Source organism: Saccopteryx bilineata, chromosome 6 (assembly GCF_036850765.1).
Source record: "Saccopteryx bilineata isolate mSacBil1 chromosome 6, mSacBil1_pri_phased_curated, whole genome shotgun sequence".
Lineage (NCBI taxonomy): Eukaryota > Metazoa > Chordata > Mammalia > Chiroptera > Emballonuridae > Saccopteryx > Saccopteryx bilineata.
This window is the reverse complement of record NC_089495.1, coordinates 46,699,703-46,727,084: the sequence shown is the minus strand read 5'-3', so window position 1 is coordinate 46,727,084 and position 27,382 is coordinate 46,699,703.

Sequence of the window (27,382 nt, the reverse complement as noted above, 5' to 3'; positions counted from 1 at the left end):
CAAAAATGTGGAAACTAAACAACATACTTCTAAAAAATGAATGGGTCAAAGAAGAAATAAGCGCAGAGATCAAAAGATATATACAGACAAATGAAAATGAAAGTACGACATACCAGAATCTCTGGGATGCAGCAAAAGCAGTAATAAGAGGAAAGTTCATATCACTTCAGGCCTATATGAACAAACAAGAGAGAGCCGAAGTAAACCACTTAACTTCACACCTTAAGGAACTAGAAAAAGAAGAACAAAGACAACCCAAAACCAGCTGAAGAAAGGAGATAATAAAAATCAGAGCAGAAATAAATGAAATAGAGAACAGAAAAACTATAGAAAAAATCAATAAAACAAACAAGGAGCTGGTTCTTTGAAAAGATCAACAAAATTGACAAACCCTTGACAAGACTCACCAAGGAAAAAAGGCACAGGACTCAAATAAATAAAATCCAAAATGAAAGAGGAGAGATCACCACAGACATCATAGATATACAAAGAATTATTGTAGAATACTATGAAAAATTATATGCCACCAAATACAACAATCTAGAAGAAATGGATAAATTTCTAGAACAATACAACCTTCCTAGACTGAGTCATGAAGAAGCAGAAAGCCTAAACAGACCAATCAGCAGGGAGGAAATAGAAAAAACTATTAAAAACCTCCCCAAAAATAAAAGTCCAGGCCCAGACGGTTATACTAGTGAATTCTATCAAACATTCAAAGAAGACTTGGTTCCTATTTTACTCAAAGTCTTCCAAAAAATTGAAGAAGAAGCAATACTTCCAAACACATTTTATGAGGCCAACATAACCCTCATACCAAAGCCTGGCAAGGATGGCACAAAGAAAGAAAACTACAGACCAATATCTCTAATGAATACAGATGCTAAAATACTAAACAAAATACTAGCAAATCGAATACAACAACATATTAAAAAAATAATACATCATGATCAAGTGGGATTCATCCCAGAATCTCAAGGATGGTTCAACATACGCAAAACGGTTAACGTAATACACCATATCAACAAAACAAAGAACAAAAACCACATGATCTTATCAATAGATGCAGAAAAGGCTTTTGATAAAATACAACACAATTTTATGTTTAAGACTCTCAACAAAATGGGTATAGAAGGAAAATATCTCAACATGATAAAGGCCATATATGATAAACCATCAGCCAACATCCTATTAAACGGCATAAAACTGAGGACTTTCTACCTTAAATCAGGAACAAGACAGGGTTGTCCACTCTCTCCACTCTTATTCAACGTGGTGCTAGAAGTTCTGGCCAGAGCAATCAGACAAGACAAAGAAATAAAAGGCATCCATATCGGAAAAGAAGAAGTAAAGGTATCACTTTTTGCTGATGATATGATCCTATACATCGAAAACCCAAAGGACTCCACAAAAAGATTATTAGAAACAATAAACCAATACAGTAAGGTTGCAGGATACAAAATTAACATTCAAAAATCCATAGCCTTTCTATATGCCAACAATGAAATATTAGAAAACGAACTCAAAAAAATAATCCCCTGCACGATTGCAACAAAAAAAATAAAATACCTAGGAATAAACATAACAAAGAATGTAAAGGACCTATATAATGAAAACTACAAGGCATTATTAAGAGAAATAGAAAAAGACACAATGAGATGGAAAAATATTCCTTGTTCTTGGATAGGAAGAATAAATATAATTAAAATGGCCATATTACCCAAAGCAATATATAAATTTAATGCAATTCCCATCAAAATTCCTATGAGATTTTTTAAAGAAATGGAACAAAAAATCATCAGATTTATATGGAACTATAAAAAACCCCGAATAGCCAAAGCAATCCTAAGGAAAAAGAATGAAGCTGGGGGCATTACAATACCTGACTTTAAACTATATTATAGGGCCACGATAATCAAAACAGCATGGTATTGGCAGAAAAATAGACACTCAGACCAATGGAACAGAATAGAAAGCCCAGAAATAAAACCACATATATATGGTCAAATAATCTTTGTTAAAGGGGCCAACAACACACAATGGAGAAAAGAAAGCCTCTTCAACAAATGGTGTTGGGAAAACTGGAAAGCCACATGCAAAAGAATGAAACTGGACTACAGCCTGTCCCCGTGTACTAAAATTAATTCAAAATGGATCAAAGACCTAAATATAAGACCTGAAACAATAAAGTACATAGAAGAAGACATAGGTACTAAAATCATGGACCTGGGTTTTAAAGAACATTTTATGAACTTGACTCCAATGGCAAGAGAAGTGAAGGCAAAGATAAATGAATGGGACTACATCAGAATTAAAAGTTTTTGCTCAGCAAGAGAAACTGATATCAAAATAAACAGACAGCCAACTAAATGGGAAATGATATTTTCAAACAACAGCTCAGATAAGGGCCTAATATCCAAAATTTACAAAGAACTCATAAAACTCAACAACAAACAAACAAACAATCCAATAAAAAAATGGGAAGAGGACATGAACAGACACTTCTCCCAGGAAGAGATACAAATGGCCAACAGATATATGAAAAGATGCTCAGCTTCATTAGTTATTAGAGAAATGGAAATCAAAACTACAATGAGATACCACCTCACCCCTGTTAGATTAGCTATTATCAACAAGATGGGTAATAGCAAATGTTGGAGAGGCTGCAGAGAATAGGGAACTCTCATCCACTGTTGGTGGGAATGTAAAGTAGTACAACCATTATGGAGGAAAGTATGGTGGTTCCTCAAAAAACTGAAAATAGAACTACCTTATGACCCAGCAATCCCTCTACTGGGTATATACCCCAAAACCTCAGAAACATTGATACGTAAAGACACATGTAGCCCCATGTTCATTGCAGCACTGTTCACAGTGGCCAAGACATGGAAACAACCAAAAAGCCCTTCAATAGAAGACTGGATAAAGAAGATGTGGCACATATACACTATGGAATACTACTCAGCCATAAGAACTGATGACATCAGATCATTTACAGCAAAATGGTGGGATCTTGATAACATTATACGGAGTGATATAAGTAAATCAGAAAAAAACAAGAACTACATGATTCCATACATTGGTGGAATATAAAAACGAGACTAAGAGACATGGACAAGAGTGTGGTGGTTACCAGGGGTGGGGGGAGGGAGGACATGGGAGGGAGGGAGGGAGAGAGTTAGGGGGAGGGGGAGGGCCACAGAGAACTAGATAGAGGGTGGCGGAGGACAATCTGACTTTGGGTGAGGGGTATGCAACATAATTTAATGACAAAATAACCTAGACATGTTTTCTTTGAATATATGTACCCTAATTTATTAATGTCATCCCATTACCATTAATAAAAATTTATTTAAAAAAAAAAAAAAACTAAACCTTATGTCCCTGGCCAGTTGGCTCAGCGGTAGAGCGTCGGCCTAGCGTGTGGGGGACCCGGGTTCGATTTCCAGCCAGGGCACATAGGAGAAGAGCCCATTTGCTTCTCCACCCCCACCCCCTCCTTCCTCTCTGTCTCTCTCTTCCCCTCCCGCAGCCAAGGCTCCATTGGAGCAAAGATGGCCCGGGCGCTGGGGATAGCTCCTTGGCCTCTGCCCCAGACGCTAGAGTGGCTCTGGTCGCGGCACAGCGACGCCCCGGAGGGGCAGAGCATCGCCCCTGGTGGGCGTGCCGGGTGGATCTGGTTGGGCGCATGTGGAAGTCTGTCTGACTGTCTCTCCCCGTTTCCAGCTTCAGAAAAAATACAAAAAAGAAAAAAAAAACAAAAAAAAAACCTAAACCTTAGGCTATAATGACTTTGCCAGTTTACAGCCTGTCTACCACAACCCATGCAAACTATAAGCAAGCAAACATACATATCATATTTACAAACTTATTTGACCTACAAAGATCCAGTGCACTGGTCAGTTACCTGTGAAGCCAACACCCAGACTTACTGTGTTTGCTCAGCTAAGGCAGTCTAGTTAAATGTCAGTGGAGAAGAAAATTAGACCATATTTTCAATCAAGGTTAAGGTTCTCTTTGTTCTTACCATTTATCAACTAGTGTTTCCTCAGCACTGACTGGGCATTGTATTACAATCAACTAAGATTGCTGCATTTTAAAAAGATGACATCTAGGTACATATTTAATTGCATGAAATAACTTGTCTTGAATAATACTAGATTATTAAGATACTAATGATAAAAAGGAGCAACAAGAAAGAGTGGCAAAGGGAGATAGAGGAAAGAGGGAGAAATCAGAGGGAAAGTAAGAGAAAGTGGAGTGAAAAGGGAGGAAAAGAAGAGGAGGAAGAGAAAGAAGAGGAACAAGGTTGAATGATAACAAATCAGAGCTTGTATCTTTAGTAAATCCCAACAGTTCCTACCAATTTTTTCTTACTGATAAAAAATAATGTAAAATATAAGCTAGGTACGATTAGACCAAACTCAGACAGAATAAGGTCAATTATTTATCATCATTAGTCACATAACTAGTTTAACTTGCTATGAGTTTTCCTATTAGAAAACAAACACAAGGCTGACCTGCAGTGGCACAGTGGCTAAAGCATCAGCCTGGAACACCGAGGTTGCTGATTTGAAACCCTGGGCTTGCCTGATCAAGGCACATGTGGGAGTTGATGCTTCCTGCTCTTCCCCCTTCTTTCTTTTTCTCTCGCTCTCTCCCCTAAGCTGTTTAAAGTAAATTTTTTAAAAAGAAAAGAAAACAAATACAATGCAATATAATAAATATTGACTGATAGCATTTAACTAAACTTTAAGGGCACCAGAAGCTATTACCTTTGTTTTCCATGTATTTACTTATGCAATTTCACTTTCATAGTGTGTCTAGGTTTTTTCAAAAACATTTACAATGGTATTTGTTGCAAATATTTTCATTTATTGACAATTGTGTTTACATCTTATTTTGTACAAAGGTTTATTTGTTTATATCTCACTAAATTTTAAAAGTTGTACAATGACATTTATATTAATTACTCCGCAAAAAAGATGGTAAAGTTTTTTTTACTGCTATTATTACTTTGCAGTCCCAAACAAAACAGAAAATCTAAGTTAACCTAAAGAAGCTAGAGAGATACACTTTTTAATGATGTTCACCTAATGTATTACTTTTAATGATCTTCTTAAATGTTTTTAAAGTATCAGCCCAATACTCTGCTTTGCCTTTCCAGTTTTCATGTAAATTTATGACATATAAGTAAGATTTTTTTAAAATTTCTTTTCCTAGAAAAAACTGTAACTGGGTGTATAGAATGAGCTGTAATAACTACCCCACCGTGCTATATTACTTCTAATATCATGTAATATTTTCATACTCACAAGAAATATTTGATATAAATGTTACCCATCCCCACAATTTCTTGTTTAACAAGTGAAGAAAGTAATTAATTCAGGTAGATTAAGCAATTTGAAAAAGAATAAAACAACTGATTAAGGGATTAAATAACTTTTGAACAATTCCAAAATGTTGCTGTTCTCTATCTGAGATACTGCTTTCTATTTCATGGTGGTAACCCTCTAGTCTAGTTTATCTGATGTGATAGTTGTCTTACAGTTTCATTTTGAAAAGAGGTGAGATACAAATTCAATAAACCTAAGTGTTTTCCAAAAATAAGCTCCCTAACATCTTTAATTCCATATGTGTATATTTTGATGTTCTTCTTTCATTGAGATTAAATTTAGAAACTCTAATAACCAGAACTCTCAACTTGCAAGCAACAGTATTTTAAGTCTTTAAAATATTCTACTTTAGTTTTCCTTGAATCACCGTTGGGTGAGGTGTTGGTCTGGCCCAGCATAGCCATACTATGGTAGAAAGCCTTAAGAAGAGGAATGCCTAAAAATTTAGAGTACCCTGCTTTACGATGGGATTGGAAAATATAGGCTTGCGTAGGTGGTGCCACTCTCACTGTTATCCACCAACAGAACATTGGGATCTTTGTTCCTCATTATCCAAGTTCCGGGGTTATGAGTCTTCAAAACTAGTGGAACATGAACGTGGATTTAAGCGAAACAGAGTAGATGGCCTCTGATTCTTTCAGCTACTTAGGCCCCATCTAGAATAGTCTTGGTTTCTTTATGTAAAAAATAAGTAATTTGGACAATAATATCTCAGACTTTTACTAGTCTAGGTACACAGAACCCAGCAATATACAAGGAACTTGACTTTTGAAAAACTAAATGTCAGAATTTCTCAATATTTTGAAATAGAGAAATTTTACTTTCATATGACCATTTTTAAATGTCAGAATTGATCAGTCTCTTCTACAAACATTTATTCTACTAGAAAAAATTACTTTGGGAAAAATGGTCTTATAAAAATAACTTAAATAGTTTATGTATTAACAAAATTTATTTTGGGGAAAAGATAGCCAGTCTTACATTCTTGACAATGTTAATGACAGAACCAGATAAACTGCATATACACTCTGACAAATTTTTCAACAATATTTCACTAATACAGTTAAATAACAAGGAAAGGAATCTACTAGGAAATTATGAATCTAAAGTTATGAAGTGTATAAATACAAACCCTGTATATTATATATTAATTGTTGAGCCATAACATTCCAAGTTCACGTGTTTAAAATGTCAGCACACATCATGAATATACAGAGGTTTTATAACTGCAAGAAGAAAAAAGAAGAAAATGTCCAATGATTTTTTTTATTGTGTAAGTTCATTACAACACAAACTTTGGAGAAAGATGATTTTGTTTTATTAAAAGAAAAACATATTTTTCTTAATTAAGATCATTCCTTTCCTCAAAAAATTAAGACTAGAACTACCATATGATTCAGCAATCCCTTTACTGGGTACCTACTTCCAAAACTCAAGAACATAGGTATATAGACACATGCATCCCCATGTTTATCACAGCATAATTCACAGTGGCCAAAACATGTAAAGAACCAAAGTGTTTGTCACCAGAGGATTAGATTTTAAAAAAAGATGTGGAGAAGCATTAGATGACGTCAGAGTAATGGCGGGGTAGGAAGCGATACCGATAAATCTCCCCCAAAACTCAACAAGATCTTCAACCAGAAACAGAAAAACCTATACTTGGAGCTTCCAGATGCTTCGCAATACACCCAAAGGTATGATTGAGTGAAAAATTGTCTAAATATATAACCAAACCCCGAAGGAAATAGGGAGTAAGAAATGCTCCGCCTTCCTCACTAACCTAAACAGGGCGGCTTTCTCTGGTAACTGTGAATATAGAAACTGAGGCGGGCAAAGGGGGTGAATAGATCCAGGCCGCTGCGGCACAAACGGCCGAACCAGGCTGTGGCACACAGATCCAAGCCGAGGAAAATCTGATCCTGTGGCAACCCGGGCAATACAAGCTAACACTCGCGCCAAACCCAAACAAAGAAAGACAAGCGGAGCGGCCATTTTACCCGCTCTCCTGGTCGGTGCGCAGTTAGTGGGCAAGAATTTCTTCCTAGGCCCCGAGAGTGGGTGCCCGTGTTGCCCCACGGAGAGGCAGGGTCAGAGGCCTTTCTGTGGGCCGAGGACAGAGTCTCTGGGCAGCCCCAGCGCCCTGGGAAAGCCACGCACGGGAGGGAGTGAGAACTAATTCCAACGGTGGAGATTTTCCGTGCTGGAGGGTGTTTCACTCAGAGGGAACCGCGGCCGGCCTCATATCCTGGTTTGCGCGCGCAGATAAGGAGTGAGTGATTCCTCCGAGTGCCTCGGCAGTGCGCGCCCGTGTTATCGCAGAGAGGGGCAGAGTCAGGGGCCTTTGTGTGGGCCAAAGCGGAATCTCGAGCCGCCCCAGCGCCTTGCAAAAGCCGCGCACGGGGACGGAGCGAGACTCAATTCCAACGCTGCAACTTTTCCCTGCGGTTGGGGGTTTCACTCAGAGCATGAGACTGCTGGCTGGATATCCTGGTCGCAGACAGTGAGTGAGAGTTTCCTCCAAGCGCCCCCCAGAAGTGGGCGCCCGCTTGTGTTACCGGACAGAGTGGCAGAGCCAGTGGTCTTTGAGTGGGCGGAAAGCCCGCCTGATTATGCTAGCAGCTCTGACTGACTGAGCCTTACCCAGAGCCCTGTGCTGAGTGGAAATAGAGTGGGGAGTTGCCAGCTCTTTGAGCCTCTTACTATCCAGGCAGAGGCAGCAGCAACCCCATAGCTGGATTATCAGGCTACTAATTGAGGAAGGAAAGACTAGGAGAAAGGCTCCAGGAACACGGACTCTCTCACTGTCGGAGCCTATAAATGCTAATGAGCCTCGACTCCCACGAGACTAAAGCACAATACATGACATTGCCATAGAGACTTATCAACTGCAAACCTCTACCTGAGCGTGCCAAAGGGGCAGAACCCGGGGTACAGAGTCACCGACCAGGAAGAGGGAGAGAAAAGAAAAAGCAAGAAGATAACCTCTCAAAATCAAGAATAATCTGCAGACTTTATAACCTATCACATTTTATTATATTTGTTCGTTTGTTTCTCTTATCTTCACTCTTGATACTTTTTTTTCCTCCTCCAATTTGGCCGATTAACTCTCTACCGGTCTTACTCTCTCCTCTCCTTGAACTACACTACCCATAAATGTTACATCTCCCATTATCTTTTCTCTTCTCTTCCTTTCTCTTTATGAGGGTTGCACTCCAAAACCCTTAACTCACTCTCTCTCCTTTCTTTTTTCTTCTTTTAGTGGTTCCCTCTTTTTTTTCTCTCTCTCTCTTTCTTTTCTCCCTCTATATTAGTTTCTTCCTTTCTCCTTTACATCTCCTCTCATTCAAACCTCAATAACAAACAAATTATCTTATCTGGGACTCAAACCTATGTTTGTGGCATTTTGGGGGGTTTTTACTTCACCTTTTTAACTCACTAGCAGTGCTCCCATCCCTGGCTCTCCATATTATCTAGTTCTTGTTCCACTAAATACAATAGTAAGTTTTTAATTTGTCCCCCCATTTTTCCGTTTTCCTCTTATTCCTCTCATCATAACTCTTAGACAACCAACACCTAAAAGCAAATCATTTTATTCTTGACCCAAATTTTTTCCTTATTTGCTTTTTGTGGGTCCATACGCTCTTTTTTTTTTCTTTTTTCTTTCTTTTTTTTTTTTTTCTTTTTTTCTTTTTTGCCCCTTTATTACTTTTCCCCAATTCAGGCCCTCCATCACAGGCATTGTTTGTTATAACTCACAGTCCACCACAAGATTTTCTCAAGAAAGAGGGGAGAGGAGAGGAGAGGAAAAAAGGAGGGGGGGAATAATTTCCTTTTTTTAAAATTTTTATTTTATTTTATTTTTCTTTATTTCATTATTAATTTTTTTTAAAAAAACAACTCTTTTTGATTTTTTATTTTATTTTTTTTAACTTTTTATTCTTTATTAAATCTCATTAATACTATCAACAAAACCACCCTCAGATGCCATTAAGGAAGAGAAAATCGAATATCATGGATACAAAAGAAAGAGAGGTAACACAGCTAGATGAGGAAAAATCTATGGAGAAAAAATTTAATATATTGGAAACCTTGGAGCTAAATGACAGAGAATTCAAGATAGAAATCCTAAAAATCCTCCGAGATATACAAGAAAACACAGAAAGGCAATATAGGGAGCTCAGAAAACAACTCAATGAACACAAAGAATATATGTCCAAGGAAATTGAAACTATAAAAACAAATCAAACAGAGATGAAAAACTCAATTCACGAGCTGAAAAACGAAATAACAAGCTTAGCTAATAGAACAGGTCAGATAGAAGAGAGGATTAGTGAAAGAGAAGACAAGCAACTTGAGGCACAACAGAGAGAAGAAGAAAGAGACTCAAAAATTAAAAAAAGTGAGATAGCCCTACAAGAATTATCTGACTCCATCAAAAAGAATAACATAAGAATAATAGGTATATCAGAGGGAGAAGAGAGAGAAAATGGAATGGAGAACATACTCAAACAAATAATAGATGAGAACTTCCCAAGCCTGTGGAAAGAACTAAAGCCTCAAGTTCAAGAAGCAAACAGAACTCCAAGTTTTCTTAACCCCAACAAACTTACTCCAAGGCATATCATAATGAAATTGACACAAACCAACAGCAAAGAAAAAATTCTCAAGGCAGCCAGGGAAAAGAAGAATACAACATATAAAGGAAGGCCCATTAGATTATCATCAGATTTCTCAGCAGAAACTCTACAAGCTAGAAGAGAGTGGACCCCAATATTTAAAGTCCTGAAAGAGAGGAACTTTCAGCCACGAATACTATACCCATCAAAGCTATCCTTCAAATACGAAGGAGAAATAAAAACATTGACAGATACAGAAAAGATGAGGGACTTTATCATCAGAAAACCCCCACTCCAGGAATTACTAAAGGGGGTTCTCCAATCAGATACAAAGAACAAAAAAAAACAGAGCCACAAGTAAAAGCTCCAAGAAGAACACAATAAAACCAAATTTAAACTGTGACAACAACAAAAAGAAAGAGGGGGAGAAGATGGAGATTAACAGTAGCAAAGGACGATGGAGTGCAAAAGTACTCACAAAATAGTTCGCTACAATGAACAGGGTAGGGACCCTTTTCATTACTCAAAGGTAACCACCATTGAAAAAACCACCACAGAAGCACATGAGATAAAAAAGGTAGCAACAGAGGAAAGATGTATGGAATACAACCAAATAAAAACAAAAGATAGAAAAACGAAAGAGAAGGATCAAACAAGACACAAAACTAACAGAAAGCAAGATATAAAATGGCAATAGGGAACTCACAAGTATCAATAATTACACTAAATGTAAACGGATTAAACTCACCAATAAAAAGGCACAGAGTAGCAGAATGGATTAAAAAAGAAAATCCAACTGTATGCTGCCTACAGGAAACTCATCTAAGTAACAAGGATAAAAACAAATTCAAAGTGAAAGGCTGGAAAACAATACTCCAAGCAAATAACATCCAAAAAAAAGCAGGTGTAGCAATACTCATATCGGATAATGCTGACTACAAGACAGGAAAAGTACTCAGAGACAAAAATGGCCATTTCATAATGGCTAAGGGGACACTGAATCAAGAAGACATAACAATTCTTAATATATATGCACCAAACCAAGGAGCACCAAAATATATAAGACAGCTACTTATTTATCTTAAAACAAAAACTGACAAAAATACAATCATACTTGGAGACCTCAATACACCGCTGACGGCTCTAGATCGGTCATCCAAACAGAGAATCAACAAAGACATAGTGGCCTTAAACAAAACACTAGAGCACCTGGATATGATAGACATCTACAGGACATTTCATCCCAAAGTGACTGAGTATACATTTTTCTCCAGTGTACATGGATCATTCTCAAGAATTGACCATATGTTGGGCCACAAAAACAACATCAGCAAATTCAGAAAAATTGAAGTTGTACCAAGCATATTTTCTGATCATAAAGCCTTGAAACTAGAATTCAACTGCAAAAAAGAGGAAAAAAATCCCACAAAAATGTGGAAACTAAACAACATACTTTTAAAAAATGAATGGGTCAAAGAAGAAATAAGTGCAGAGATCAAAAGATATATACAGACTAATGAAAATGACAATACGACATATCAGAATCTATGGGATGCAGCAAAAGCAGTGGTAAGAGGGAAGTTCATATCGCTTCAGGCATATATGAACAAACAAGAGAGAGCCCAAGTGAACCACTTAACTTCCCACCTTAAGGAACTAGAAAAAGAAGAACAAAGACAACCCAAAACCAGCTGAAGAAAGGAGATAATAAAAATCAGAGCAGAAATAAATGAATTAGAGAACAGAAAAACTATAGAAAAAATTAATAGAACAAGCAGCTGGTTCTTTGAAAAGATCAACAAAATTGATAAACCCTTGGCAAGACTTACCAAGGAAAAAAGAGAAAGAACTCATATAAACAAAATCCAAAATGAAAGAGGAGAAATCACCACGAACACTGTAGATATACAAAGAATTATTGTAGAATACTATGAAAAACTTTATGCCACTAAATTCAACAACCTAGAAGAAATGGATAAATTCCTAGAAAAATACAACCTTCCTAGACTGAGTCAAGAAGAAGCAGAAAGCCTAAACAGACCTATCAGTAGAGAAGAAATAGAAAAAACCTTTAAAAACCTCCCCAAAAATAAAAGTCCAGGCCCTGATGGCTATACCAGCGAATTTTATCAAACATTCAAAGAAGACTTGGTTCCTATTCTACTCAAAGTCTTCCAAAAAATTGAAGAAGAAGCAATACTTCCAAACACATTTTATGAGGCCAACATAACCCTCATCCCAAAACCAGGCAAGGATGGCAGAAAAAAAGAAAACTACAGACCAATATCTCTAATGAATACAGATGCTAAAATACTAAACAAAATACTAGCAAATCGAATACAACAACATATTAAAAAAATAATACATCATGATCAAGTGGGATTCATCCCAGAATCTCAAGGATGGTTCAACATACGCAAAACGGTTAACGTAATACACCATATCAACAAAACAAAGAACAAAAACCACATGATCTTATCAATAGACGCAGAAAAGGCTTTCGATAAAATACAACACAATTTTATGTTTAAGACTCTCAACAAAATGGGTATAGAAGGAAAATATCTCAACATGATAAAGGCCATATATGATAAACCATCAGCTAACATCATATTAAATGGCACTAAACTGAAGGCTTTCCCCCTTAAATCAGGAACAAGACAGGGTTGTCCACTCTCTCCACTCTTATTTAATGTGGTACTAGAGGTTCTAGCCAGAGCAATCAGACAAGACAAAGAAATAAAAGGCATCCATATCGGAAAAGAAGAAGTAAAGGTATCACTTTTTGCAGATGATATGATCCTATACATCGAAAACCCCAAAGAATCCACAAAAAGACTACTAGAAACAATAAGCCAATACAGTAAGGTCGCAGGATACAAAATTAACATACAGAAGTCAATAGCCTTTCTATATGCCAACAATGAAACAACTGAGAAGGAACTCAAAAGAATAATCCCCTTCACGATCGCAACAAAAAAAATAAAATACTTAGGAATAAACATAACAAAGAATGTAAAGGACTTATATAATGAAAACTATAAACCATTGTTAAGGGAAATCGAAAAAGATATAATGAGGTGGAAGAATATACCTTGTTCTTGGCTAGGAAGAATAAATATAATCAAGATGGCTATATTACCCAAAGCAATATACAAATTTAATGCAATTCCCATCAAACTTCCAATGACGTTTTTTAAAGAAATAGAGCAAAAAATCATCAGATTTATATGGAACTATAAAAAACCCCGAATAGCCAAAGCAATCCTAAAGAAAAAGAATGAAGCTGGGGGCATAACAATACCTGACTTCAAACTCTATTATAGGGCCACGACAATCAAAACAGCATGGTATTGGCAGAAAAATAGACACTCAGACCAATGGAACAGAATAGAAAGTCCAGAAATAAAACCACATATATATAGTCAAATAATTTTTGATAAAGGGGCCAACAACACACAATGGAGAAAAGAAAGCCTCTTCAATAAATGGTGCTGGGAAAACTGGAAAGCCACATGCAAAAGAATGAAACTGGACTACAGTCTCTCTCCCTGTACAAAAATTAACTCAAAATGGATCAAAGATCTAAACATAAGACCTGAAACAATTAAGTACATAGAAGAAGACATAGGTACTCAACTCATGGACCTGGGTTTTAAAGAGCATTTTATGAATTTGACTCCAATGGCAAGAGAAGTGAAGGCAAAAATTAATGAATGGGACTACATCAGACTAAGAGGTTTTTGCTCAGCAAGAGAAACTGATAACAAAATAAACAGAAAGCCAACTAAATGGGAAATGATATTTTCAAACAACAGCTCAGATAAGGGCCTAATATCCAAAATATACAAAGAACTCATAAAACTCAACAACAAACAAACAAACAATCCAATAAAAAAATGGGAAGAGGATATGAATAGACACTTCTCCCAGGAAGAAATACAAATGGCCAACAGATATATGAAAAGATGCTCATCTTCTTTAGCTATTAGAGAAATGGAAATCAAAACGGCAATGAGATACCACCTCACACCTGTTCGATTAGCTGTTATTAGCAAGTCAGGTAATAGCAAATGTTGGAGAGGCTGTGGAGAAAAAGGAACCCTCATACACTGTTGGTGGGAATGTAAAGTAGTACAACCATTATGGAAGAAAGTATGGTGGTTCCTCAAAAAACTGAAAATAGAACTACCTTATGACCCAGCAATCCCTCTACTGGGTATATATCCCCAAAACTCAGAAACATTGATACGTAAAGACACATGCAGCCCCATGTTTATTGCAGCATTGTTCACAGTGGCCAGGACATGGAAACAACCAAAAAGCCCATCAATAGATGACTGGATAAAGAAGATGTGGCACATATACACTATGGAATACTACTCAGCCATAAGAAATGATGACATCGGAACATTTACAGCAAAATGGTGGGATCTTGATAACATGATACGAAGTGAAATAAGTAAATCAGAAAAAAACAGGAACTGTATTATTCCATACGTAGGTGGGACATAATACTGAAACTAAGAGACATTGACAAGAGTGTGGTGGTTACGGGGGGGAGGGGGGAATGGGAGAGGGATAGGGGGTGGGGAGGGGCACAAAGAAAACAAGATAGAAGGTGACAGAGGACAATCTGACTTTGGGTGGTGGGTATGCAACATAATTGAACGACAAGATAACCTGGACTTGTTATCTTTGAATATATGTATCCTGATTTATTGATGTCACCCCATTAAAAAAATAAAATTATAAAAAAAAAAAAAAAAAAAAAAAAGATGTGGTACATATATATATATAATACAATGGAATACTACTCAGCCATAAGAAATGATGACATAGTGTCATTTACAACAACATGGATGGACCTTAAGGACATTATACTGAGTGAGATAAGTAAATCAGAGAAAGCTAAGAACTGTATGATTTCACACATAAGTAGGATATAACACTGAGGCTCATGGACATAGATAAAAGTGAAGTGAAAAAAAAAAGTGAAGTGGTTACCAGGGTGAGGTAGTATAAGGGAGAGGTGGGGGGAAGGAAGTAAAGAGGGACAAATATGCGGTGACAGAAAATGATTTGACTTTGAGTGATAAGTATACGACATAATCAACAGTTCAAATGCTATAAAAACATTTAACTGAATGAAACCTATGTACTCTTATTGATCAATGTCACAGTCAAATTTAATTTTCTAGATAAAACTTTTTTAAAAAAAGATAATTCCTGTAAGCTTCATTTAGTAAGTCTCCAAGGCATTTAAATAGCACTTGTCATTACATAAAATACATAAGGTTTTTTTTATTTAATATTATAATTCATAATCTTTTTTGAATCACAGATCTTTTGAGGGAGATTATGAAAACTCTGAATCCTATTTTCAGAAAAATACATACGGAAAATTATACAGGTTGTTTCTGGACTTCAAGTTAAGAATCTAGGAGTTTCTAGGAGCTACCCAGATCTCTCAATATATGTATGGTTATTATATATCATGTAATATATAATATGTATCTTCTACAACAGCTTGGGTTTGAGTTTATAGGAAGAAATCACATTCTTATGTTATCACTTATTATAAAATTAAACTTATACAAAATAAAACCTACTTAGATTTTATTATCTAACTAGTAAGGTTTCGCTGACTTTTGCTGGATCATGTAATAATATAATAAAAACATTAAATGAAGAAAATAACATTTTAATAATCAGCATACTTATATATAGTACATTAAGATTTGAGGAGACATTTTTATTTAGAATAATACATCAAATAACTCTGAAGCAAGAGAATATAAAAACTTAAAAGAAAATTTTAGTGTGCTTATTTAGCAACAATAGTTTCAGAATACTACCAAGTTTTCAACCCTTTCCTTGACTGTCACATCTGAATTTGTTTAATCATAGGGACAAGGAATATGTTTTTTCCATTCCGTTCTTTCACTCATTCAATAACATCCCCTTATCTCCCATGAAAACATGCAATGTCCCAACTGAAAAGCTCTCTTCGAAACTGCACCTTGCCATGTGTGCCATGTGCTGCTGCAGAGTAAGGTGGATTCCTTCCAAGAAGGAAAATCTTTGAGAAAGGAGAATCATCATAACTGGTATATTTGTGGGTGGAAATACAAGTTCTTAACGAAGCCGATTTATCTGATTCATCCTTCTATCTTTTACCCATGACAACTCTATGGGTGAGTCATTTGGCAAGGAGGCTGATTGGAGGAAGATACAACCCGCACACACACACAAATAATAAAGTTCAGAACTTCAGCCTTGAGCATAATGCACACTGTGTATAATGGTCTACAGAAGTCAACACTCTTACTGCACACAGCAGCTGCTCCATGTTTATGCAGGGAAATGAAATTTTTTTTCTTGCTGCTTTTCCCCTGTCAGTTAGAAGCAAACACCTGCCACCTGGACTCTTTCTGCTCTTCAGTTTCTGTTTGAATGCTGAAACAAGCATGATAGGATGAAAAGTAGGCTTTTGAGATTAGAAATAAAAGTGAGCTGTGTGCATGTTTTACCTGTATTGCTGAAGCAAGGCCTTAACCAGGTTATAGCGTTGTGATTTAAGTGCCACACTGTGAACTCAATCCAAATTAGTGAGGTCAGACAAGCAAATGACCTTATTCTATATATTTATTTTCTTCTTTTGAATTCCTCTACTAATTATACATGTAGCACTATTACGGTGCCTTGTAACATTTGTTTGTTTGTATTTGTGTGACTTAATTTACCACATTACATAACACTTTTATGCTCATAAAAATCATACACATCTTTCTTTCCTACCTTATCACACTAGGTCCTCAGCAATGTGCTGATGCTTTTGTTGAAATGAAAGTCAAATATGTGACTTGCTTTTAAATGTGTTTACAAGTAGCATGTGTATCATAAACTATTTGATTTCCTAGTAGGTTGTGCAGAATTAAAAGTATACAATTCTTTTATGAAGAATAAATGAAAGTGTATGTAAAACAGCATAGGGCATGCAGGTATATAGCAAGGCCTCAATCAGTTGTTAAGTTTTTTTTATTTTATTTTTGTTTTTTGTTTGTTTGTTTGTTGCTATGTTCTCCTCATCAAACTCAGCTCTTTTAGAGTTCAATAAATATTTGAATAGGTGAAGCAATGGTTGAAGAGCCAGTTGCCTAAGCTGTACAAATGTTTTTTCTAATATTTCCTGCCATAAGTTAATTAATGGCAGTAAATTTGCTTGAGAGTTTTCTATACATGGTACTATTGTAACAGAAAAAGATTTTATGGACTATATGCTTCACACTAACAAGGTTGAAATGTTCACTCTCTTCCTGATACCTACATGTATTCTATAATACATATTTACCCTTTATACCCCTCCTATTAATATTAATCATTGATTTATATATTTATTAATCATTGATTAAATTTAATAGGAGGCTTAGTAGGAAATGTGATCAATGAAAACTTCACATAATTCAGGAGTTCTCAAGGGATCACAGGAAGCTCATTTGCTAAAGATACATTAGCAAATTAGATTCCAGCATTAGATTCCAGCTCACTATTTTCTTCAGCTGACAACACCTTATTTTTAACTCAAATATACATAATATGCTAGTCTACATTTATTTAAATGTGAGAAAAAGGAAATATAGAGCATATTAAGTCTGTATTAAGTACAAAATAGGGAAATTTAAGTATAAGAATAAAGAATGTATGCAGCCTCGGTTAATGCAGGCCTGAACTAGAGACCAAGAAGTTTTTTGGAGGATATTCAACAGTTAATTGCTATTACAAATAAATAATGTTAGTTTTCTACTTCATTTGAGAAAGGCAAACCTTTTACCTCAACTAAGGCATTAAAAAGAATATTGAGTGCGCCTTGCAGCCTGGAGTAAAATGTTTGCTTTCGTTGCTATGTAAAACTATAGATTTTCCTTTATTCCCTGATGTATTTATTCAACCAATATTTACTGAGTGCTTACTAGTTGGTGGGAGGGTAGCTTGTAACCAGCCCTTGTGCATGTGGTTCTCGCTATTTGCTATGGTTATTGAATTGGCAAGATCTTGTTACATTGTGGGGGCTGTAATGTGGGCAGAAACATGAGCTGTACATAAAAGACAGGAATTCACAGAAAACACAAAGTTATTTATTTTGTCATTAACCAGAGAAAAGGATATTTCTGAGCACAGAAATAAGAACTAAACAGGAGATTCAAGTTAGACAGATTTCAGTATAAAATACTGTACCCAGAGGTCAGGAAGGGTCCCAGGCTTTATTATATGACATATCAATACAAAGGGAAAAATCTACCTTCCTTGGGAACATCTGAAGGTCCTGGGTTCTAGATAAGAAAAATTTTAAATAAGTAAATGAGGGTCCAGTAATGTTTATATATATGTCTGCTCTGAGACCTTAACTTATCATTAGCAATTACAGTATTATCAGTCAGTTAACTACAATAGGAGACAGTATCTCTCATACTATTTGGCAATTATATTTGGAATGCTTCAGAGACTCAGTAGAAATGGTAAGTAATAAGTTGGGTTATGGATCTGAAGACTGAGTGGGAGAACGAAGGACTTTCTAGGAAGCAGGAACAACATAAGCCAAGGTACAGAGGTGAGAAAATACGTGTTATATTGGGGGGCTGGAAGAGAGCAGTCTGATGTGGCTAAAAAACAAAAAGAGGTAACAGATATGCAAAACAATTGTTAATGATTTTAATGACCAAAACAACAATAAGCCTTACTTGAAAGGTGCTGCTCTGAGTTCAATCTGTGAAATGACACAAGAATGATAAGGACCATAGACATGTCTGGGCTTGAGTTCCATCTCTGCCATTAATTAGATATGAGACGTGAACAAGCGCACCGACCATTCTGTACCACAAGTCTTCAACGACAGTAAAAACAGAGGTAAATAACCTCCAACACCCTTTTCAATGTAAAACCAGTGATATTTAAAGACATGAGTATGAAAAATGTACCTTCATGTGTAGCAGATATTTGTTCAGCAAATTTGTGTTAGGTCATCATCTACACAGCACAGTGAGGACCCAAGAATGAATCAACATAAAGGATTTTTTAAGATAACAAAAATACTCGTTATGATGCAATAATAATGGCAACATACATTTGGCAATATAATTTGTCCAAACCCATAGAAGGTAAACACTAACAGTGAACCCTAATGTACACATGGAATTTGGGGAATAATAATGTGTAGATGTAGGTTTGTTTGTAGGGAAGATGATAGAAAACTCGTTTTGTTAATTTGCGATCTGTCTAGAGCCTTGCAGGGCAGTTTCTCAAAACTCTAAAGCAACTAATATTTCTACACCTTCATTTTTGGAGTGGGACTTAGGAAATAGCATGTCAAGCAAATATCCCAATTTATTTATTATGAGGCAAATAGTCCAAAATTCACACTGTGCAAGACATTTCAAATACAAAAGCTTTAGGTCATACCTGTCTCTTCATTATCATATTTCTGATTTTAGGATAGCATAATAATTTCTAAATCAAATACAAACACTGAGTAACAAAACTATTCTTTATCTAAAATATATTAATATATTCTCTGTTTAAGCTAAGTGTGCATCCTCTGTTGTTAACTATGATTGCTAAAGTTAATTAGCAATTAACTCAATTCCCACAATTAACCAAGAATAAGTCAAAACTATTATCGATATTAAATTGCTAAAATTGTTAACACCAGTGAGAATAGGAAAAAGAAATATGGACATGCAACACAATCAACAGAAAAGAAATAGAAAGAGAAATGAATGGACTTCATCAGGCAAAAAATTAATAAGGGAAATAGTTTCACTTTCCAGGAAAATAAAAGCTATCTGTTATGTCAAAAGAGTCTTGACAAATAACCACCAAAGCCAAAGCTCACCAGTGACAATTAGAAATGATCAGCTCTAGCCACTCACTATCTTCTGTCCTTCAGATACTGATAGGGTACAGAGTAGTTCTTTAAAATGTGGTCCTCAGACCAACAGTATCAGCATTACCTGGGGCCTTGTTAGAAAATCCTAACTACCTGAATCTCTCCCAGACCTATTTATGTGAGACATATTAGGAGATTAAGCCCAGCAATCTGCACTTTGGTAAATAGAAAGTAAGTACAGGCAGGGATGTGGAGAAATTGGAACACTTATACACTGAGGATGGGAATATAAAATGATGCAGCTGTTACCAAGAAAGGGATTGCTGCCTGAAGTGAATAGAAGTCAATACTATGGCATCAGCTTTTGAGATAAGTTAAGGCTTTATTGCAAAGTCAACCAGCAAGGTTATGAGAGGCAAGGTTCTAAGCTGTCTGCCCAGTGAGGGTTTGGGGTGGGATTTAAGGGTTAGAGAAGGACAGACTGATATATTGAAGCACTAGCCAGGCAGGTTTCAATGGGAGGTCTTTGGAATTTGACCATTTATGGCAAGATATGGTAAAGGATCCAACACCAGATCTTCCTGGACAATGGACCCTACACTTCTGAAAGGATTCAGGTGTTCAAGTTCTGGTCATGTCCCTGATCCTTCGGTTCCATGGGTGTGGTGGGGGAAATGGAGAGTCTCCTTGGGAGACATTGGTTCCAGGTATAATTGAAGGTCAAAATTCTCTCCTCTGCCCATGCTCCAGCTACATGACTTGTAGTTCTGAAAAACAGCTAAGTATCTTGTTAGAAACAGGATAGGAACAGTTTGAGCTGGTTCTGTGTTTACACAGCCACTATATAAAATAGTCTGAAGTCACTAAAAAATTTAAAAGTATAACTATCATGTGATCCAGTAACCTTACTTCTAGGCATTTATCAAAAATAAAAAATTGAAATCAGGATCTTAAAAAGATACCTTCTTGCCCATGTACATTGCCATATTTTTTGTAATAGCCAAGATAAGAAAACAACCTAAATCTCTATGGACAGATGAATGGATAAAGAAAACATGGTATATACATACAATGGGATACTATTTAGTCTTTTAAAAGGACATTTTGCCAGATGCAACAACATGGATGAACATTGAGGACATTATGGTAAGTGAAATAAGTCGTCACAGAAGGACAAACGCTGCATCATTCAGCTTTCATGAGGTCTCTAAAGTACTCAAAGTCATAGAAGCAAAGAATAGAACGGTGGTTTTCAGGGGCTGGATGGAGGGAGGAAGAAAGGGAAAATTACTAATTAAAAAGTGTAAAGTTTCAGTTAAACAAAATGAATAAGCTCTAAAGTTCTGCCGTACAATATTGTACAGTACTTACACTCGGCAATGTATTGTACTGTACACTTAAAATTTCTTGAGAGTAGATCTCATGTTGTGTACTTACTCAAAAAAATCTTCCTGGTGACTCTAATGCAGGCTAAAATTTAAAACCTCTAGTGTAGAAAGGAATCAGGAGTAAACTATTTCTGTATCATGCAATGACTTAAAAGTTTTTTTTAAAAAAAAAGCTAAACTGACGTGTTATAGGAAAGGATATAATGAACACTAAAGAAAAAAATCTTCACAAATCAGATCTACATTCAGGAATTTGGCTCTTTTCAGACAACTGAATCAGATGCTCTAACCTTCTTCCTATTCTCACCCCCCTCCATCTTTGTGTTCCTCCCACTGGAAAAAAAAAATCCTTAAGTTCAGCTTACTCAGCATTATAGTTTACCAAGTGTGTTCATACACATTATTTTATTTGACCCTCAGAGTAATCCATGCAATAGGCGAGGATTCTTCCCATTTTATAAGGGAGACAACTGAAAAGGAGGGATTAAGAATCTACATGAAATCACACAACTATTAATTACCAGAGCAAGAACCTGAATGCTAGACCTTTGCTCATTCCCAAATCCACGCTGCTTTTCAGTTGACCAAATTTGGCTACTTTCAGGAAATTTCTCCCGAAGATTCTAACTCAGATTTTTCTCAATCTTGACACTATTGTTGACATATTGGGCTGGTTAGTTCTTTGGCGGAAGGGGCAGTGACTGAGTTGTAAGATGATGAGCAGCATCCCTGGCTTCTACCCACTCAATGGCAGTAGCACTTTCCCAAGTTGTGACAACCAAAAACGTATCCAGACATTGCAAAGTGTCTCCGGAGGGGGTCCGGGGTAAAAAAAGTCACCCCTGTTAAGAACAACTTATTTAGTTTAATTAAATCGCCATCGGAATCACCAGGACAACTTCTTTAACTTCAGATGGCTAGGTGCCACCCAACTTTCTGATTTGATAGCTTTGGCTTCCTAGCGACCTGACAATTTATACCTTAAACAAGTTTCCAGGTGTTGCTGCTGCCAGTTAAATGGCCACACTTCAAGAAACACCCATCTAAACCATGCATGGAGTCAAAAAATATATATCCCAAAAAAGTATATTTGCATTTAAAATATTTTATTACTAAAAAATTAAAAATGTAACGAGAGAAAATTGTCTTGATCTTCAGTCCAGCATTTCTGCATACAGCTTCTTTCCACACACCCAAGCTGGGGTTGACATTCAAGGAGGATTCCATCAGTACTACAGTACTATGTGGCACTTGGCTGTTACTTCAACGAAAAGCACTCCTATGCTGCTGAGTAGAATATCCCTCATACTTCTTATTTCCCACACGTCTTTATGAAATTTTAAACTTTATTAGGTCTTCAAATCTCTCTTATGATACAGGAAAGATGACACTTTGGTTATTTTTTGCTCACCATAGTACTAGAGTTAACCGGTCAGATCAAGAGCTAAAATAAATAATATCCTCCTCCTGGAATTATGAAAAAGATATTTTATAATGAATTTAAATGACTTCTGAGAGAGAGAGAGAGAGAGAGAGAGAGAGAGAGAGAGAAATCCTGAATCCTGGCTATTAACTTTTCTATAGATATAGATATTCGGAAGATAAATCCATTACTGGGAATAAAACATTCTATTTTGTTACTTTCTGGATTTTAAGAAACTATTAATAGGTTTCATTCAAGATGTACAAATTTTGCCTTAGTTTCTTTTAAAAGTAGATTTTAAAAATAGTTCAATGGGCCCTGGACGGTTGGCTCAGCGGTAGAGCGTCGGCCTGGCGTGCGGAGGACCTGGGTTCGATTCCGGGCCAGGGCACATGGGAGAAGCGCCTGTTTGCTTCTCCACCCCCCCTCCTTCCTCTCTGTCTCTCTCTTCCCCTCCCGCAGCCGAGGCTCCATTGGAGCGGGGATGGCCCAGGCGCTGGGGATGGCTCCTTGGCCTCTGCCCCAGGCACTGGAGTGGCTCTGGTCGCTGCGGAGGGACACCCGGGAGGGGCAGAGCCCCGCCCCTGGAGGGCGTGCCAGGTGGATCCCGGTCAGGCGCATGCGGGAGTCTGTCTGACTGTCTCTCCCCGTTTCCAGCTTCAGAAAAATACAAAAAAAAATAGTTCAATGAGTTTTTTAATTAATTTTTAGAATTTTGAAATTTAAAGTAAGATTTTTTTTAAAGAAGATTGTTTTTCTTTAAAAGAATAAATTGGCTTTTATTCAAATATTTTAACATTTCTAATGATAAGAGAATTGTCTCTAGGAAATACATTTAAAGCAGTAGGAAAGAAAGACAAGAAGAATTATTCCCTGTAATGTGCATTTCATGTCCAGGCTCTACAGGCTACCTCAACTCTGTCCAGCAAATCAGTGTTCCAGAACTGCTGAGATTTCTAAAAGTCTGAAAATAAAACATCTTTCTAAGTGCTTGGCACTGAAAATGTGGTCCTGAGATCAGCCACATTGGCATCATCAGGGAACTTACTAAAAATAACAGTCTCAGGTCCCACCCCAGACCTACTAGATGAGAATCTGCATTTTAACACAATCCCTAGGGGTCAACATACACTAAAATCTGAGAAGCACTGCCTAGGATCAAGCTGGAAATCCTTCAAAATACATGAGTTAAACAGGAAAAACAACAACTTTTGTACACTAAAGAAAACCAAATCTATTTCAGAAACTCAGAAATGTTCAAATATATGAAGTATCAGAACAATTTTGTTGAAGATACATTATATATACAAACTTTTCTGAATTTTTTAAAACTAAATAATTGCTATAGTAGGGGGTATTTGTAAATAAAATAATGTTATCTTTTCCTTTTCATATGTACTCTTTTTAAATAAAAATATAAAGGCTACAGCTAACATTCAATGTAGAGAATATCATAAGTTTACAGAATTCTTAAGATCTGATGTTACCTAAAACAGAATTTGCTTTAGAATTAAAGTCTAGATGATTTTCTGGTTCAATTTTGTCTGAACTGAAGAGTTGATTGACTAGATTCATTCAAATAGGCCAACTGGCAATCTAATTTTTATTTATTTATTTTTTTGCATTTTTCAGAAGCTGGAAACGGGGAGGCAGTCAGACAGGCTCCCGCATGCGCCCAACCGGGATTCACCTGGCACGCCCACCAGGGCACAATGCTCTGCCCATCTGGGGCATCACTCTATTGCAACCAGAGCCATCCTAGTGCCTGAGGCAGAGGCCACAGAGCCATCCTCAGCGCCCAGGCCATCCTTGCTCCAATGGAGCCTCGGCTGTGGGAGGTGAAGAGAGAGACAGAGAGGAAGGAGAGGGGGAGGGGTGGAGAAGCAGATGGGTGCTTCTCCTGTGTGACCTGGCCGGGAATCGAACCCTGGACTCCTGCACGCCAGGCCAACGCTCTACCACTGAGCCAACCAGCCAGAAACTGGCAATCTAATTTTTATCACCTTGTTAAAATATAGCTTCATAGTTCTTTCTTCCACTATATTTTTAAAGTAATATTCAACAGACCAATCACATTATACAGATTTTAAAGCTTTTATGAAAACAATTGATGAAGAAAGTTGAATATTTCCTCCACATTAATAGAAGGGAAAAAAGTGATGGTTGTGTAATATAACAAGACATTTTACTTTGGTAGTGCTAATTGAAATACAGCAAATACATTTCTGTTCCATGTATTCCTTTTTGGACCCACTTTAACATTTCAAAAACTAAGCATTCATATTTTAGCAACCAATAATTTTGAAAATATAGTCTATATATTTTTAAATGATTGAATGGCAAATGGCACAGGACAAATGTCTCATAATTAATTGAATATATTATATAGAAAAATAGCAAAGTGACTTAAGGCTACGTAAAAAGATTTAGCAATTCTTTTCTTGTACATAAACTCACTATATATTACAGTAAACTAGGATATAAATGTGAAATGGATAATTCAATCAAATGTTTTGTGGCTTATTCACTTGGTAGAAGTCTGTCTTTGCCATTATGGGTAATGAGCAGGTTGATCTCCAGGATAAAAAAAAAAAATCAGGCAAAATTTATTTCCAACACATATTTCACCCATTTTTTTTTCTCCTTCAGCATGTCCATTTTTACCTGCCAGGGGATTCCAATTAGATGCATCAACCCTCCCATCAACTAGATGGTTCGCCAGAGAGATCTGATTGACTAATATGCACTGGATGCTAGCTTTCTAAAGTAAGAAGTGCATTTTCATGGAAGTCTTTAATGGTATGCACTAAAGGAAGCCTTTCACTCCCAGCTCCTTTGGCTCTTCCATTGAAGAGTCTTTGTACCACTGTGGATGTGTACCAGAGCCTCAAAGCATTTGAGAGGACCAAAGAAATTTCTGAACCCTTACTATTATGAGGCTTCCAATAATACCATGAAGACCAGTCTCACAGCCATTAGTTCCACATAAATAGTTCTACTACTTTTTGTCTCCTGAAATGTTTGTTGTAGGATTCTCTTGTCATCCCCTCACCAGTTGACCAATTGGTTTATTATTATTTACTGACAGAACATGAATCTAATCCCCTCAAATTTATCAATCAGAAAAGGGAATCTGAGACTATATCTGGTGACACAAGCAAATGCTTCCATTGTATCTGCCTAAGAGAAAATAAACCAGACTTGGAGCTCATTTATTAAGAAATTAAAGTAAAGTAAAAACCCTGGGCATTCATTATATTATCTAAAGTGGATTTATTCTGCATCACCCATTTTTGTTCTCTAGTCAACCAAAACTAAACAAGTAATATTTCATCTACATCTGCCACAAAAGCCTGTATGTACTCAGTCTCCACTATCTGAACATTTGAGGGGAAATTGCTTCTGTCTTAAACCATCTACACAATGTCCTTGTTTGTGTACCTCCCATAGAATGTAGACCAACTGAGAGAGGCATTTTGTCCCGTTGGTCTCCTCTCCAACAGAAATTCAGCAAGAAGGCTCTAGTCACAACATTAGCACTTACTAAAGTGACATGGGAATCCTGGTACTATTTAACATTTAAACATTTCAAAAACAACCATGGAATTTTTTAAAGGAAAACTGAGCTGGAAAAAGTAAATTATGTTTTGCCTTATTTTGTTTTCTCAGTACAAGTACTGAACACCATGTGCACAAACTATGCTAACAATGCCAGACACAAAAGTGAGTAGGAGGAAACCTTTGCCTTCAAACACTTCATGCTCTAGTACAAAAGAGACACAAGCAAAACATCAATCCTAGTAGATATTGATGATGACTATAAATAAAAATGCCCATTGCAGGCCACCAAGACTTGTGCACCCAAGCACGTGATCACAGCCACTCCCGTGAAGGAGAGGTGGAAACCACAGCAACAGGCCCAGTGGGTACACACCGGCAACGCCCAAACCCAAAAGCCCTAGGCAGTAACAGAAGAGGGGGTAGGGGGCCTGCAGACAGATGATACCTAGGGAACAGAGGCCATACCCAGTGGACTCCAGTGGCCAAAACCTTCTTTTACACAGAGAAAATGCGAAGGCAGAGAAATACAACACAAATGAACCAAGAGAAAACCCCAGAAAAGGACCTAAGTGAATCAGATATAACCAAATTACCAGATGCAGAGTTTAAAATAATGATTGTTAGGATGCTCAAAGACATTAGAACAACAATAGATGGTCATTAGAAACACCTAAATATAGAGATAACAAATATAAAAAAAGACATTGAAATAATAATAAAAAAATCAGTCAGAAATGACAAATACAATATCTAAAATAAAGAACACAATGGAAGGAATTAAAAGCAGGATGGATGAAGCAGAGAATCAAATAAGCAAGTTAGAGGACACAATAAATAAAGGCACGGAAGCAGAGCAGAAAAAAGAAAAGATACTCAAAAAGTCTGAGGAAACTCTAAGAGAGCTCAGTGACAACATGAAGAGAAATAACATCCGCATCATAGGGGTTCCTGAAGAAGACGAGAAAGAACAAGGGATAGAGACTTTGTTCAAGCATATCATAGCTGAAAACTTCTCTCAATTAAGGCAGGAAAACATCTCACATGTTCAGGAAGCACAGAGAACTCCATTAAGGAGAAATCCAAAGAAATCAACACCAAGACAAATCATA